Raw genomic sequence first — 14389 nt, 5'->3', positions numbered from 1 at the left:
CTGAGGAACAAGATAACCTTCAGAAAAACACTGTACACTTGGACCCTGGGGAACAACACCTGGTGTTCCAGGCTTGTCTAGAGCAGCTTATCACAGAGAAAGGGGGTAAGCTTTCGCAGAGTGGGGGAGAGTCACTGGGCTGTTCCACGTACACCTCACAGGACATGGCCCACAACCCACATGCCAGAGTGAGATCTGCCCTGACTAGGATAATCCCTGTGCCCAGGTTCCCTCATCTCAACAAGATGGGTATTAGTCATGAGCAGATACAGCGGCTCAGCTCCTCCCCTCCCTCCTGCAACTGTAGGCACAGGCTGAGGAAACACTCTCAAAGCAGCATCTGACAAACCAAGAGAAACAGTCTCTGAAGTATCGTTACGCCCTATTAGAAACACCAAACTCTGAAACTTAATCACCTAGCTCTGTCAATATTGCTTCCCTTGCCCTTCCAGGAGCCCTGAGCATGATACAGGGCAGCCGTGAGGGCCACTGATGCCTCTAACTGAGAGAGGGCCCAGGCCCTCTCTCAGAGGTGCTGCGCAAGACCAATGCTTTATTTCTGTGGCCACTCACAGCTCCAGCAACAAAGACTAAGAAAATTCAGCTTCTGGAGCTTCCGCCATTTCCTCCCACATCAGTCCTTTTCCAACATGAGCCCGGGGTCACTGGGCTTCTTCCTCATAAAGGAGGGTAGGGCAACAGGCCCAGACTCACCAGGCAGGCTGCTCAAACCTGGACTCGGCTGGTAGCACTCCACCTGCTTGCTCTCCCCTGTTGCAAGGAAAGGCAAGCAGATACGGGAAACATGCCCACCTGGGACCTCCCATGGCAGGGTCGAGAGAATGCTGCTGCCACAGAAATAGCTGTTCAGAACTTCCTGCAGTACACCCTGTGTCCACAGGCACTCAGGCATAGCCGAGAAGGGAAAATTATCAGTCTCCTTCCTTTGGAGATTTTTTTTTTTAAAGCTTTGCTGCTGTGTCATCCATCCACGTTATTCCTGCTGGCTGTAGATATTCTGCTTGCTCCCTATCTGTGTTTGTCAAAGCCTTGTTCATCACGGCAAAGGCCTAGCAAAAATCACCCATACTGGTGCTGCCCCTACCCCTGACTACTCCCCTCCTGCTTTTCTATGTTCACCCTTCCCTCAAGCTAAGGATATACTTTAGACTTCACCCACACATATTAGTTACCAAAACACAATGCTTCCTTCAGAAACATCCATATTTAAGTATCTATTCCCCCCTAAGCCAAATATCTATATAATCCCCTCATACCCCAATCTGAGGGCATCTATGTCTAGAAGCAGCCATTCTCTACCCGTTAAAATCAGGGTGACTGTGCATATGATTACCGCCATCCCTCATGAGGAGAGAATCAACTATGCTGTTGCTACTCAAAATACAGTGTGGCAGACCAGCAATATGAGCATCACCAGGAGCTTGTTATAAATACTGAGTCTCAGGCCCCACCCAAGACCGAAAGAATTGAGATCTGCATTTTAACAAGATACCCAGTTAATACATATGTATGTAAAAAAAGTTTGAGCAGTCGGGTGTGGTGGTTCATGCCTATAATCCCAAAACTTTGGGAAGATTGCTTGAGCCCAGGAGTTCAAGGCAGCAGTGAGAGCCATGACTGCACCACTGTACTCCAGACTGGGCGACAAAGTAGTCCCCATCTCAAAAGTTTGAACAGTACTGATGTATACAACTAACACAATCTTCCCACTCCAAGCTGAAAGACCCCAGGCCTGAGCAACAGGTCTGTTAAACCCATTTAAGACCAAATGGCTACATGCATCCAGGAGCTTGGAGTTCTACACACAGTATAACTCTACCCTCACCCCTACAACCCCCACCACAGACCTCACCTTCCTCCTTATCCAGACATTCCTCGATCTGTTGTTTCTTCCAGATAAAGATTTTCACTACCATTGTAGGATTCCTTCACTAGATCCAACTCAATGCAGGCCATACCTGTTAAAACCATTAGTGTGGCAGGCTGGAAAAATCAACAGCTTTAGATGACTGATAGATCTTGCTCTGCTCACCAGGTCTGCCACTGTGTCTTTCTGAGCATCTTTTCTTCTTTAAAGATGCAACAGTAGCCATCTTTTACGTGTTTTGTGAGGATTAAAGAAAATATTTGAGGACAGGTGCAGTGGCTCAAGTCTGTAATCCCAGCATTTTGGGAGGCAAAGGTGCAACAGTAGCCATCTTTTACGTGTTTTGTGAGGATTAAAGAAAATATTTGAGGACAGGTGCAGTGGCTCAAGTCTGTAATCCCAGCATTTTGGGAGGCCAAGGCAGGCAGATCACTTGAGGTGAGGAGTTCAAGACCAGTCTGGCCAACATGGTGAAACCCTGTCTCTACTAAAAATACAAAAGACATTAGCCAGGTACGGTGGCACACGCCTGCACTCCCAGCTACTCAGGAGGCTGAGGCAGGAGAATTGCTTGAGCCCGGGAAGGGGAGAGGTTGCAGTGAGCCGAGATCATGCCACTGCACTCCAGCCTGGGCAACAGAGCTAGACTCGGTCTCAAAAAAAAAAAAAAAAATCATAAACCATGTTCATGTACTGGAAGACTCAACAGTGCTAAAAAGTGATACCAACAAAATTAATATACAAATGTTCCTCAACTACAGTGGGGTTATGGTCTGATAAACCCATCGTAAATTGAAAATATTATAAATTGAAAATGCCTTTAAATACATCTAATTTACTGCACATTATAGCTTAGCCTAGCATCCCTTAACTGTGCTCAGAAAACTGACACTAGCCTACAGTAGGGCAAAATAATTTAACACAAAACTTGTTTTATAATAAAGTGATGAACACCTCATGTAATTTATTGAATACTGTAATGAAAATAAAAACAGAAAGGTCATATGGATACTCAAAGTACAGTTTCAACTGAATGCGTATCATTTTCACACCATCATCATGTCAAAAAACCTAAGTTGAACCACCCTAAGTCTGGGGCCATCTGCACATCTGTGTAATCCCAATACACCAGACTTAAAGCAATTCATTGGGGAAAAACTTTTTAACAAATGGCACTGGAACACCATATGGGGACGAGGGAATAAACTCTGACCTATATACAAACATTAATTTAGTAGATATCAGAGACGTAAAAGTGAAAGCTAAGTATAAACTATAAAGCTTCTCTAAGAACCTATCTTTGTAACTTGGTAGGGGAGAGGGAGTGCATAGAAGCAAGGGTTTCTTTATGTAGAGTACAGAAAGCAATGATCATGGAGAAAGCTGATAAGCTGACCTTATCACAACGAAAAACTTCTGCTCATCAAGATACCACTAAGAAAATAATTACGCAAGCCACAATATGTGAGAAAATACCCACAACCATATCTGACAAATCAGTAAAAGAAATCTTAACTGAAAAGTAACAAAATCTCAATTGTTAAAAGGCACAAAATCTGAAAAGCACTTCACAAGGATTATATAAATGGCCAATAAGAACTTCAAAAAGTGCTCAACATCATTAGTCAAAGAAATCCAAGTTAAAACCACAGTGAGACACTACTGCACACCTACTAGATGGCTAAAATTAAAAAGACTGTACCACATCTTGCCAACATTTGATGTTGTCAATCAACGCTTCATTACCGTAAATGGTACATCCACCTTGTACTTATGAAAACGCTTATGTATTTTCTTCCTTTTCAATGGGAGAAAAGGTACATCCACTTTGAAAAATGGTCTGCCCATTTCTTACACAATTAACATATATTATCTTATGACCCAGAAATTCTACTCCTAGGAATTCAACTAAGAGGAGTAAAAGTGTATGTCTAATAAAACACCTGTGCAAGAATAGTCATAGCAGCTTTATTCATAATCACCCAAGCGTGGATTCAGTCCATGTGAGAATCAACAGAACAAAATGTAGTACATGCATATACCATACTATTACTCAGCAATAAAAAGGAATACAGGCAACAGTAAGGTAATTATGGTGAGTGAAAAAAGCCGTACATAAGTTACATATGTATATAATTCCACTTATTTGAATTTTTAGAACAGACAAAACTAATAAATGGTGAAAAAAATCAGGTGGTTGCCTCTGGCAGGAAGTAGGCGGGTAGATTAGGAAGGGGTACAAGGAAAGTAGCTGAGGTGACGCTAACAGTGTCTATATTTTGATGAGAGTGAGGACACATCAGTCAGAATGGATCTAATGACACATTTAGAATTTGTGCACTTCACTGCATGTAAATTTTACCTCAAAAAAGTTATAAACAAACATAGTATTGAATACTAGTTAATGATATGCATGCTGAAGGATTTTGGGGTAAATTGTAGCAATCTCTACAATTTAAAGATATGTGATAAGGCAAATATGACAAGATGTTCACTGTTCAATCTAGGTGGTATTACAGGTGTTCACTTTGTAATTCTTTTAGCTTTTATGTATGCTTGAAAATGTTAGTAAAATGTTGAGAAAAAAATAAAAGTCAGACTTTTTCTGAAAAAATGAAAAGTCTGACTGAACTAATTGGTTTGACAATAAGAACTGACTCCAGGCTGGGTGTGGTGGCTCATACGTGTAGTCCCAGCACTTTGTGAGGCCAACGCAGGTGGATAGCTTGAGCCAATGAGTTTGAGACCAGCCTGGGCAACATGGCAAAACCCCAGCTGTAATAAAAATACAAAAAATCAGCCGGGCATGGTGGGTGCACACCTGTAGTCACAGCCACTTGGGTGGCTGAGGTGGGAGGATCGCTTGAGCCTAGGAGGCGGAGGATGCAGTGAGCTGAGATCATGCCACTGCACTCCAGCCTGGGTGACAGAGTGAGACCCCGTCTCCAAAAACAGAACTGACTCCATTAAATGAGGTATTATAGTAGACATTTTTTTCTGTAAATAAAGTTAAATCTATAGGCCCATGGTTTTGACAAAACATACTTAAAGCAAATGGTAAGATAAAATCATTTTTAAATAGCATGTTGGCAAAGGTGTCTTTTGTTTTGTTTTCGCAGCTGAGGCTATAGGCACACCACTATGTCCAACTATTTTTATTGTTTTGTAGAGACAGGGTCTCACTATGTTGGCCAGGCTGGTCTCGAACTCCTGGGCTCAAGGGATCCTCCCACTTCAGGCTCTCAAAGTGCTGGGATTACAGGTGTAAGCCACTGTGCCCGACTGCAAAGGTGTATTTTTAAACTAACTTAAATTTTTTTTTTTTAAATTTCCTACAAATGTTGCACAAAAACTATTTTAAGTTTTCTCAATCTTTTAAGTATACTGAGTTAAGGTGTGTCTAAGTGAGGGACAGACATAGTAGTAATCTCAAATCTGCTTTTTTTTATTTTTTGAGATGGATTTTTAGAAACAGAATCTTGCTCTGTCAGGCTGGAATGCAGTGGCATAAACACAATTCACTGCAGACTACACTTCCAGGTTTAACAGATTTTCCTACCTCAGCCTCCCAAGTAGCTGGGACTACAGGTGCATGCCACCATACCAGCTAATTTTTTTGGGGGGTATATTTTTGTAAAGACAGGGTCTTGCTATGTTTCCCAGGCTGTTCTCAGACTCTTGAGCTCAAGTGATCTGCCTGCCCCAGCCTCACAAAGTGCTGGGATTACAGGCGTGAGCCACTGCATTCAGCCTCATCTGAAAAATATAGCATTGATAAAGCTATATTGGGCCAGGCGCGGTGGCTCACGCCTGTAATCCCAGCACTTTGGGAGGCTGAGGCGGGTGGATCACGAGGTCAGGAGACCGAGACCATCCTGCCTAACACGGTGAAACCCCATCTCTACTAAAAATACAAAAAATTAGCCAGGCATGGTGGCAGGCACTTGTAGTCCCAGCTAATCAGGAGGCTGAGGCAGGAGAATGGCGTGAACCCAGGAGGTGGAGCTTGCAGTGAGCCGAGATCGCGCCACTGCACTCCAGCCTGGGCAACAGAGCGAGACTCCGTCTCAAAAAAAGAGAAAATAAAAAAGCTATATTGATAAAGCATTATTGGTATAGTTAGGAAACTGAGTAATTCCATGTCTGGTATGACTAGGTAAAACATCTTTTCACAAATTAGCTGGTTTTCAGTTCTTTCTTTTCAACAAATATGAAGGAGGAATGAATGCAACTATCAGCCAGTAGATGACTAAAAATAATAATACATGACTAATTTTTTGCACAGAACTAAATCAAAGAATTGTATGAACTAGTTCATTCCCCATCTACTTATGTGAACAAGTTTACTCAGGGCAAACAAACCTATGGAAACAAAATGTATATATACAGTGTTGAAAATCCCAAGTTGGTGGGCACAGTGGTTCACACCTATAATCCCAGCACTTTGGGAAGCCGAAGCAGGTGGATCACTGGAGGTCAGGAGCTCGAGACCAGACATGGCGAAACCCCATCTCAACTAAAAAATACAAAAATTAGCCGGGTGTGGTGGCGTGCACCTGTAGTCCCAGCTACTCAGGAGGCTGAGGCAGGAGAATCACTTGAACCCAAGAGGCAGAGGCTGCAGTGAGCCAAGATCATGCCACTGCACTCCAGCCTGGGCAACAGAGCAAGACTCTGTCTCAAACAAACAAACAAAAAAAAAAACAAAAAAGAAACCCAAATCATTCCAGCAATAAGTCAGTCATACAAAATTACATGTTTTTTGTTTTGTTTTGTTTTTTGAGACAGAGTCTCACTCTGTCGTCCTGAGTGCAATGGCAAAATCTTGGCTTACTACAACCTCCACGTCCTAGGCTCAGAAAATTCTTCTGCTCCAGCCTCCTGAGTAGCTGGGATTATACACATGCACTACCACGCCCAGCTAATTTTTGAACTTTTAGTAGAGACAGGGTTTCACCATGTTGGCCAGGCTGGTCTTGAACTCCTGACCTCATGTGATCTACCCACCTCGGCCTCCCAAAGTGCTAGGATTACAGGCATGAACCACCGTGCCCAGCCTTAAAATTACATGAGATTTTAGAAGACCTCAATTTATGTCATTAAAAACTATTTCCAGGCTAGGTGGGGTGGCTCACATCTGTAATCCCAACACTTTTAGGGGGCTAAAGCAGGAAGATCACTTGAGCCCAGGAGTTCAAGACTGCCTGGGCAACACAGGGAGACCCCGTTTCTACAAAAAGTAAGACAAAGAGCTGGACATGGTGGCGTGCGTCTGTGGTCCCAGCTACTGAGGAGGTTGAGGCTACGATGAGCCATGATTGCGCCACTGCACTCTGGCTTAGGTGACAGGTACCTTGTCTCAAACAAAAACAAAACAAAACAAGCATTTCCAATAAACAATTATTAAAGAATAAAACTTTATCAAGATTTATAACATTTAGATTGTCTTAATTGCCCTACCAATCGTCATTATCACCTTTGAGACACAGGAAATAATTTAAAATTTCAGTTTATGTACTTTTGTTGTTACAGAGAAGGATGACATGTGATCAACAAAAGACTCTCAAGCACAAAATATTACATTAAGATAAAACTCAGCGGGAGAAGTGGACTACAAATACTAGGAGAAAAGAAACAATGGGCCAGGCGCAGTGGCTCATGCCTATAATCCCAGCACTTTGGGAGGCCAAGGCGGGCGGATCATGAGGTCAAGAGATCAAGACCATCCTGGCCAACATGGTGAAACCCCTTCTCTACCAAAAATACTAAAAATTAGCTGGACGTGGTGGCACGTGCCTGTAGTCCCAGTTGCTTGAGAGGCTAAGGCAGAAGAATCACTTGAACCTGGGAGGCGGAGGTTGCAGTGAGCTGAGATCACGCCACTGCACTCCATCCTGGAGACAGGGCAAGACTCTGTCTTAAAAAAAAAAAAAAAAAAAAGAAGAAGAAGAAGAAAAAAGAAATAATGAAAAGTTTCCCCCTGTTAAAGAACTGGTTTACATATTTTAAAATAGATAATAGGTTTCAAATCTCTCTACTATTGTAAATTTACAGTTTCACTTATAATAAAAATGTAGATACCAAGTTAAATATGCAAGGGGTACCCCGTACTAAAAATTCTATTGTGGTAAAATATACATGAAATTTACCACTCTAACCATTTTTGAGCATACAATTCAGAGGCATTAGTACATTCATATTTTTGTGCAAGTATCACTACTCTTCACCTCTAGAGCTTTTTTTACCCTAAGCTAAAACTTTGTACCATTAGACACTAATTTTCCACTACCCTCTCCTCCTAGCCCCTGGTTACCATTATTTTATTTTGTCTCTATGAATTTGACTATTGTAGGGACCTCGTAAGTGGAATCATACAATATTTTTCCTTTGTATCAGGCTTATTTTACTTAGCATAATGTCTTCAAGGTTCCTCCATGCAGTACATCCCCAATTTCTTTCTTTTTTTTCTTTTTTTTTTTTTTTTTGAGATAGGGTCTCCTTCTGTCACCCAGGTTGGGATGCAATGATGCAATAATGGCTCACTACAGCCTCAGCCTCCCAGGATCAAGCAATCCTGCCACCTCAGCCTCTAAAGTAGATGGGACCACAGGTGCATGTCACCAGCCTGGCTAAATTTTTAGAGATGGAAGTCTCCCTATGTTGCCCAGGCTGTTGCTGAACTTCTGGGCTCAAGCGATCCGCCCACCTAGGCCTCCCAAAGTGCTAGAATTACAGGCATGAGCCAATGCCTGGCATGCATGCACGCATTCATTCATTCATTGATAGGATTCTGCTATGTTGCCCAGGCTGGCCCCAAACTCCTGGGCTCAAATGATCCTTCCTTGCCTCACCCTCTCGAGTAGCTGGGACTACAGGTGTGCACTACTGTGCCAGGTTTCCTTTTTAAAGCTGCTAATTTTGTATCATATACAACATTTTGTTCATCCATCCAATTCATCCACTGATGGACACTTGGGTTGTTTCCTGTTTCTACCTTTTGACTATTGTGAATAGTACTGTTAGGAACACTAGCATACAAATATGTGTTCAAGTCCTCACTTTCAATTTTTTTGTGTGTATACCTAGAAGGAGAATTGCTGGATCATATGGTAATTCTATGTTTAATTATTTTTGGAAGCACCATACTCTTTTCCCCAGCAGCAGTACCATTTTACATTCCCACCAGCAATGCATAAATGTTCTAATTTTTCCATATCCTTGCTGACAATTTATATTTTGTTTTAATAATGGCCACCCTAACAGGTGTAAACTGGTATTTCATTGTGGTGTACATTATTTTAAAAAATTAGGTTGTACACAAATGTTTGAAGATTGCTGTTGCCTAATTCACTAATCCCCAATGTTTTTAAAAATCTCCCCAACACCAGGTTTTTGTTAAACTGCCATCCAAAGTGGTCCTGAAGACAATGGCATCTTCTTGCAGCATTCTACCTCACTGGTTACAGTGATGGTCCCATAGGTAAGTATCTGACTCAAGCTGGGCAAGAATTACCCAACCCCATTACTACAGAGACCAGTCCAGGTATGGGCATGACTTAAGCCAAGCTACCTAGGTATCTTTCCTTGAGATTTTTCTAACTGTATATAATGGAAGAAGAACTATTTCCTGATTGTCCATGATGCCAAAGGATGTGAGCACATACCCTTTCTCATAACTGGCAACTCTGAAAAAGGAGATAATAAAACTCACACTGGGAAATGAGCAGAGGAAAGACAGAAATAGGCAAAATTGGAGGCTACAGATTCAGTATCCCTAGCTTTCCAGTGATTCCTTCCTATTCTATGAGCTTTGTATCAACAGCGTTCCAACATACCCCACATTTTACTAAAGTAAGTTCTAATTGGGTGTTTGATTTTTTACAAATGAGAGTGTTCTGCGTAATTCAGGCCCTTTAGCAAGGATAGACCAAACAAGTAACTACTGCATGCAGGATAAAAATCTCTGGGACAAAAGCCCTTAATATCCTGGCACCAGCTGAGAAAGTCAGCCACAAAAGAAAGCAGGAAAGAAGCTTAAAGACCACCTAGTCAAATTCCTTGCCACCCCCCCATCTTTTTTTACTAGAAAGCACACAAGGCTCAGAGGTGGCCATAAGCGACAAAGCTACTAAAAGGCAGAAGTGATCCAAATCTCGATTTGCTGGTCTCAAATACAGGGACTAACTGATCCCTCAACCTCTCTCCCACAATGGGACACTTTCTAGACCCAGGTCTACGTTCATACATAATAACCTTACTCAGACCTGTTTTATCAGTAAGTTAGCAAAGGATTCCTTTTCTGAACTCAGGTCCCCATGCTGTGTACTAAACCCATCCCATCATACTAGGAGTTCAATTCTTTTTTTTGAGACACAGTCTCACTCTGTTGCCCAGGCTGGAGTGCAGTGGCGCAATCTTGACTCACCGCAAGCTCTGCCTCCTGGGTTCACGCCATTCTCCTGCCTCAGCCTCCCTGAGTAGCTGAGACAACCAACAGACGCCGGCCACCATGACGGCTAATTTTTTGTATTTTTAGTAGAGATAGGGTTTCGTCATGTCAGCCAGGATGGTCTCGATCTCCTGACCTCGTGATCCGCCTGCCTCGGCCTCCCAAAGTACTGTAGGAGTTTAATTCTTAACACTAACTCCCTCACCCTCCCCACTACTCTCTCCACAATCTGCTACTCATTCAGCAGAAAGTCAATTTCACATTCTGGTGTTTCTAAGATTTCGCTGCCATGTGCATATATTATTTTCAAAGGTGATAATTTTACTTCTTACCCATGGAGAGCAAAAAAGACGACTGCCGATTCAAGGCTAGCATCATCCAATCTATTGCTTATGGTATGGGGAGTTCTGAAGCAGACCATCCTGAAGACTCTGGTTCAGAGTCCTTGAATACAACATGCCATCTAGGTTGTAGGTAACAACTAGTTTTAGTAAAACTAGTATAACCAAAACACAATGAAACATTACTTTACCTGCCACTACACTGTTCAAATTTGGGGTCTGCAGAAGTTCCTTAAACAGTACATCAAATTGGAGACCCTTTACAGTGCCAACCACGATTGCATCTACAGAATATAAAAGCCAGTTATTTAAAACAGGAAGGCAGGGTATTTCCATATAGAGGGTAAATTGGTACAACATTCTGGAGAGTAATCTGACAAAAATACTGAAAGCTTCAAAAGATATTTATTCTTTGATAAAGAAATACTACGTCTAGAAATTTATCCTATGTCCAAATAATCACAGACGCAGGTAAAAGCTTTAACTTCAGGTACTTCTTATTAGTGTATAAAATAGGCACCTATTTAAACAAACTCCAAAATACGAAAACCGAATGCCAGAGGTTAACCTTTTTTGTATCACGTACCATTTGGCAGTCTGCTAAAACCAATGAAATCTTCTAAGAAAAATGTTTCACAACATATAAAATAGTAATAATATTGAAATAGTAAATAAATGTCAAGATATGTACAATGCCTGTAAAGGAATCAATATGAATTGTCTGATCATCCTATTGATACCAAATTATTAGGTCCTGCTAATATTGTGACTTGTTGCCTAAACTTACAGTTAAAAGAAATGCGGCCGGGTGTGGTGGCTCATGCCTGTAATCCCAGCACTTTGGGAGGTCGAGGCGGGCGGATCACAAGGTCAGGAGATAGAGACCATCCTGACTAACAAGGTGAAACCCACTCTCTACTAAAAATACAAAAAATTAGCCGGGCATGGTGGTGGGCACCTGCAGTCCCAGCTACTCAGGAGGCTGAGACAGAAGAATGGCGTGAACCTGGCAGGCAGAGCTTGCAGTGAGTGGAGATCGCACCACTGCACTCCAGCCTGGGTGACGCAGCGAGACTCCGTCTCAAAAAAAAATAAAAAAAAAACAGCTACATTTCAGTTAAACATCACTGAATATAAAGATACAAGTTTTTACCTGCCTAAATTATTGGACCCCTAAATTCTATCCATGTACCCAGGTTAAGAATCCCATAATGCCGGCTGGGTGCGGTGGCTCACACTTGTAATTCCAGCACTTTGGGAGGCAAAGGTAGGTGGATCACTTGAGGTCAGGAGTTCAAGACCAGCCTGGCCAACATGGTGAAACCCCATCTCTACCAAAAATACAAACATTAGCCAGGCGTGGTGGTGGGCACCTGTAATCCCAGCTGCTCTAGAGGCTGAGGCAGGAGAATTGCTTGAAGCTGGGAGGAGGAGGTTACAGTGAGCCAAGATCACGCTACTGCACTCCAGCCTGGGCAAGATAGAGCGAGACTCTCAAAAAAAAAAAAAAAAAAAAAAAAAAAAAAAAAAAAAAAAATCCCATAATGCATCTATCTACACATAGCCTTGAAAAGAGATATAAAAAATTAACACCGAAAGATAAAAGATAAAGAGGCAAATAGTGTGTTCAAAATATTTAATATACACGTTTGAAAAAAAAAAAAACTGGAGAGATACACCAAAATGTTAACAATAGTTATTTCTGGGTAGTAAGATGATGTAATTTTTTTTCCTAATTTGTCTGTTTTGTTCTTTTTTTTTTTTTTTTTTTTTTTAACAGTGAACACATTGTAACAAGAAAAAAAATGCAAGCTATTAAACTGGGTAAGGTGATAACATCCCCTAAATAAACTTGAGTAGTTTTTGCAGATAAAAGCCCATATTAGATTTCAAATTTGACATCAGGAGTTCAATGACAAAATGATATTAGGATCATAAACTTAAATAAGCCACAAAACATTAAAAATAAGAGGGACTTTGGAGGCCATTTAGTGGAAGCCCTTTATTTCACAGTAGAAAGACCCTCCCCTCAGTACTAATTCCAGAAGCCTCAAGTGCTGATCTCTGCATAGTTCCCTCTATCCCCATAAATGTACTCATTTATTCTCCAGACAAAACGATGCAACATATCCACGTTTGGAAACTAGACCACATTCTCCAAAGTGGAAGTAATCCAGACTGTGATCAAGACACAACCAACAGTTAAGCTTTCAGCGGCAAAGTCTGGACATTCCAGCAGATGGGGATGGTACCATGCAGAATAAGACTTTCAAAATTTACATGAAACATCACATTCTCTACTTTTCAAGGGAGAAAAAGAGCAGAAAACTTATTTTTGAAGTCCAGGAAGAACTAGGCAACTTACAACTATCACCACATTCCTCAAAACAACCCCACGGAGAAGACAGGCATTACATCCATTTTACAAGCATTAAAGCCATGACACAAAAAAGGTGAAGCAATTTGACCAAGCTAAGCACTCATCTCATTCAAAACCCAAGCCCTTCACCCACCATGCCCTTTATACAATTATATTGTAAAATTCCATTTTGTTTTTTAAAAAAGCATGCAAGTAATAAGTAAAAGATGATCACTTTCACATCTCTGCAACATTCCTTGTCCTCAATCCTACTCTCTTCTCTGAATGAATAGTCTGAGATATTCCTTTTGTACCATTTTCTATGCATTTGTGAACACTGTTACCAACACTGTTACTATTCAACTTTAAGTTCTGCCAATATGCTAGGTTAAAAAATACACTACTTAATAAATGAGAATCTTGAGTGTCAGGCACTAGCTAGGCAACCAGGATATAAGTGAAGAAAAAAAAAACAGTTACAGCTCTTGTCTTTTTGGGTTTACTATTGTAGTGGTAGAGAAAAACCTGATAATGGTATAAGTGATAAAGTATAATTGTGAGTGAGGTGCTAGGAAGGAAACAGACATCAGGATACAAAAGTATGTAAGGTGGTTTCTGGCCTAATGGGGGAACAGTAGTTAGAATTTCCTTGGGTAAGTATGCCTTTCAGATATTTGTTAACCTCATTTGCAATGTTAATCTAATTTGATTGGAAGGTTGAAGCATTTTTTTCAGATACAAAAAAAAAAAAGCCACTAGCTATCAATTTTCAGTTTATATCCTTTGCCCTCTTTAAGAATGAGTTCTTATACGGTGGCTTTTCCTTTACATCAATAAGCCAGTACTTATTGTCCTCTAGAAAGAGAAATACCCTAAAAGAAAGACTACTCTAAAAATAATTTTGTTATACTTTCCTAAGCACTACATTTAAAGTGCTTTAAACTCTAGACTATTTACAGAGGCCTCTAAGTTTTAAACATTATTTTCCTTTAAAAAAAATTACATAAAATAAATTTGATCTCTCCTTCTCTGCATTTTTGGTCAGAACCAAAAGTTACCTAAGCCACATTTTTGTCCAGGTCAGCCAGATTGCTGGTAAAAACTAACTTCAATCAATCTGCATGAAAATGAGTAGACCACCTACAGTTAGTTTGTATTTCTGTGTTCATCGGGAAAGAATCTAAAGAAGTTGTAGGTTCAGGCTGGTTTCACAGCTATTCTAAATTTAGATTCACACATACCGTGCACATACACTCCCCTCTATACTTAGGCACATGGAATTGCACAGGTGTGAATTCAAGATGATTACTATTCCTAGCCTTTGTTAACATTTTAAAGAGTTAAAGTTGCTA

The 14389-nt window shown here is 41.0% G+C and overlaps 1 protein-coding gene across 8 annotated transcripts in view; it reads right to left on the bottom strand.

Moving 5' to 3' along the window:
• CPEB1 (cytoplasmic polyadenylation element binding protein 1) overlaps nucleotides 1-14389 on the bottom strand; it is a 104106-nt gene that overhangs the window by 29118 nt on the left and 60599 nt on the right. Inside the window, exon 1 of one of the 8 annotated variants that reach the window (XM_054531149.1) lies at nucleotides 715-732. The gene's annotated coding sequence lies outside the window, so the exon portion shown is untranslated. 8 annotated transcript variants of the gene reach the window in all.

Source organism: Pongo abelii, chromosome 16 (genome assembly GCF_028885655.2).
Source record: "Pongo abelii isolate AG06213 chromosome 16, NHGRI_mPonAbe1-v2.0_pri, whole genome shotgun sequence".
NCBI classification, from domain to species: Eukaryota; Metazoa; Chordata; class Mammalia; order Primates; family Hominidae; genus Pongo; species Pongo abelii.
The sequence above is the reverse complement of the archived record's forward strand: the minus strand, read 5'-3'. Positions and strand labels throughout refer to the sequence as shown.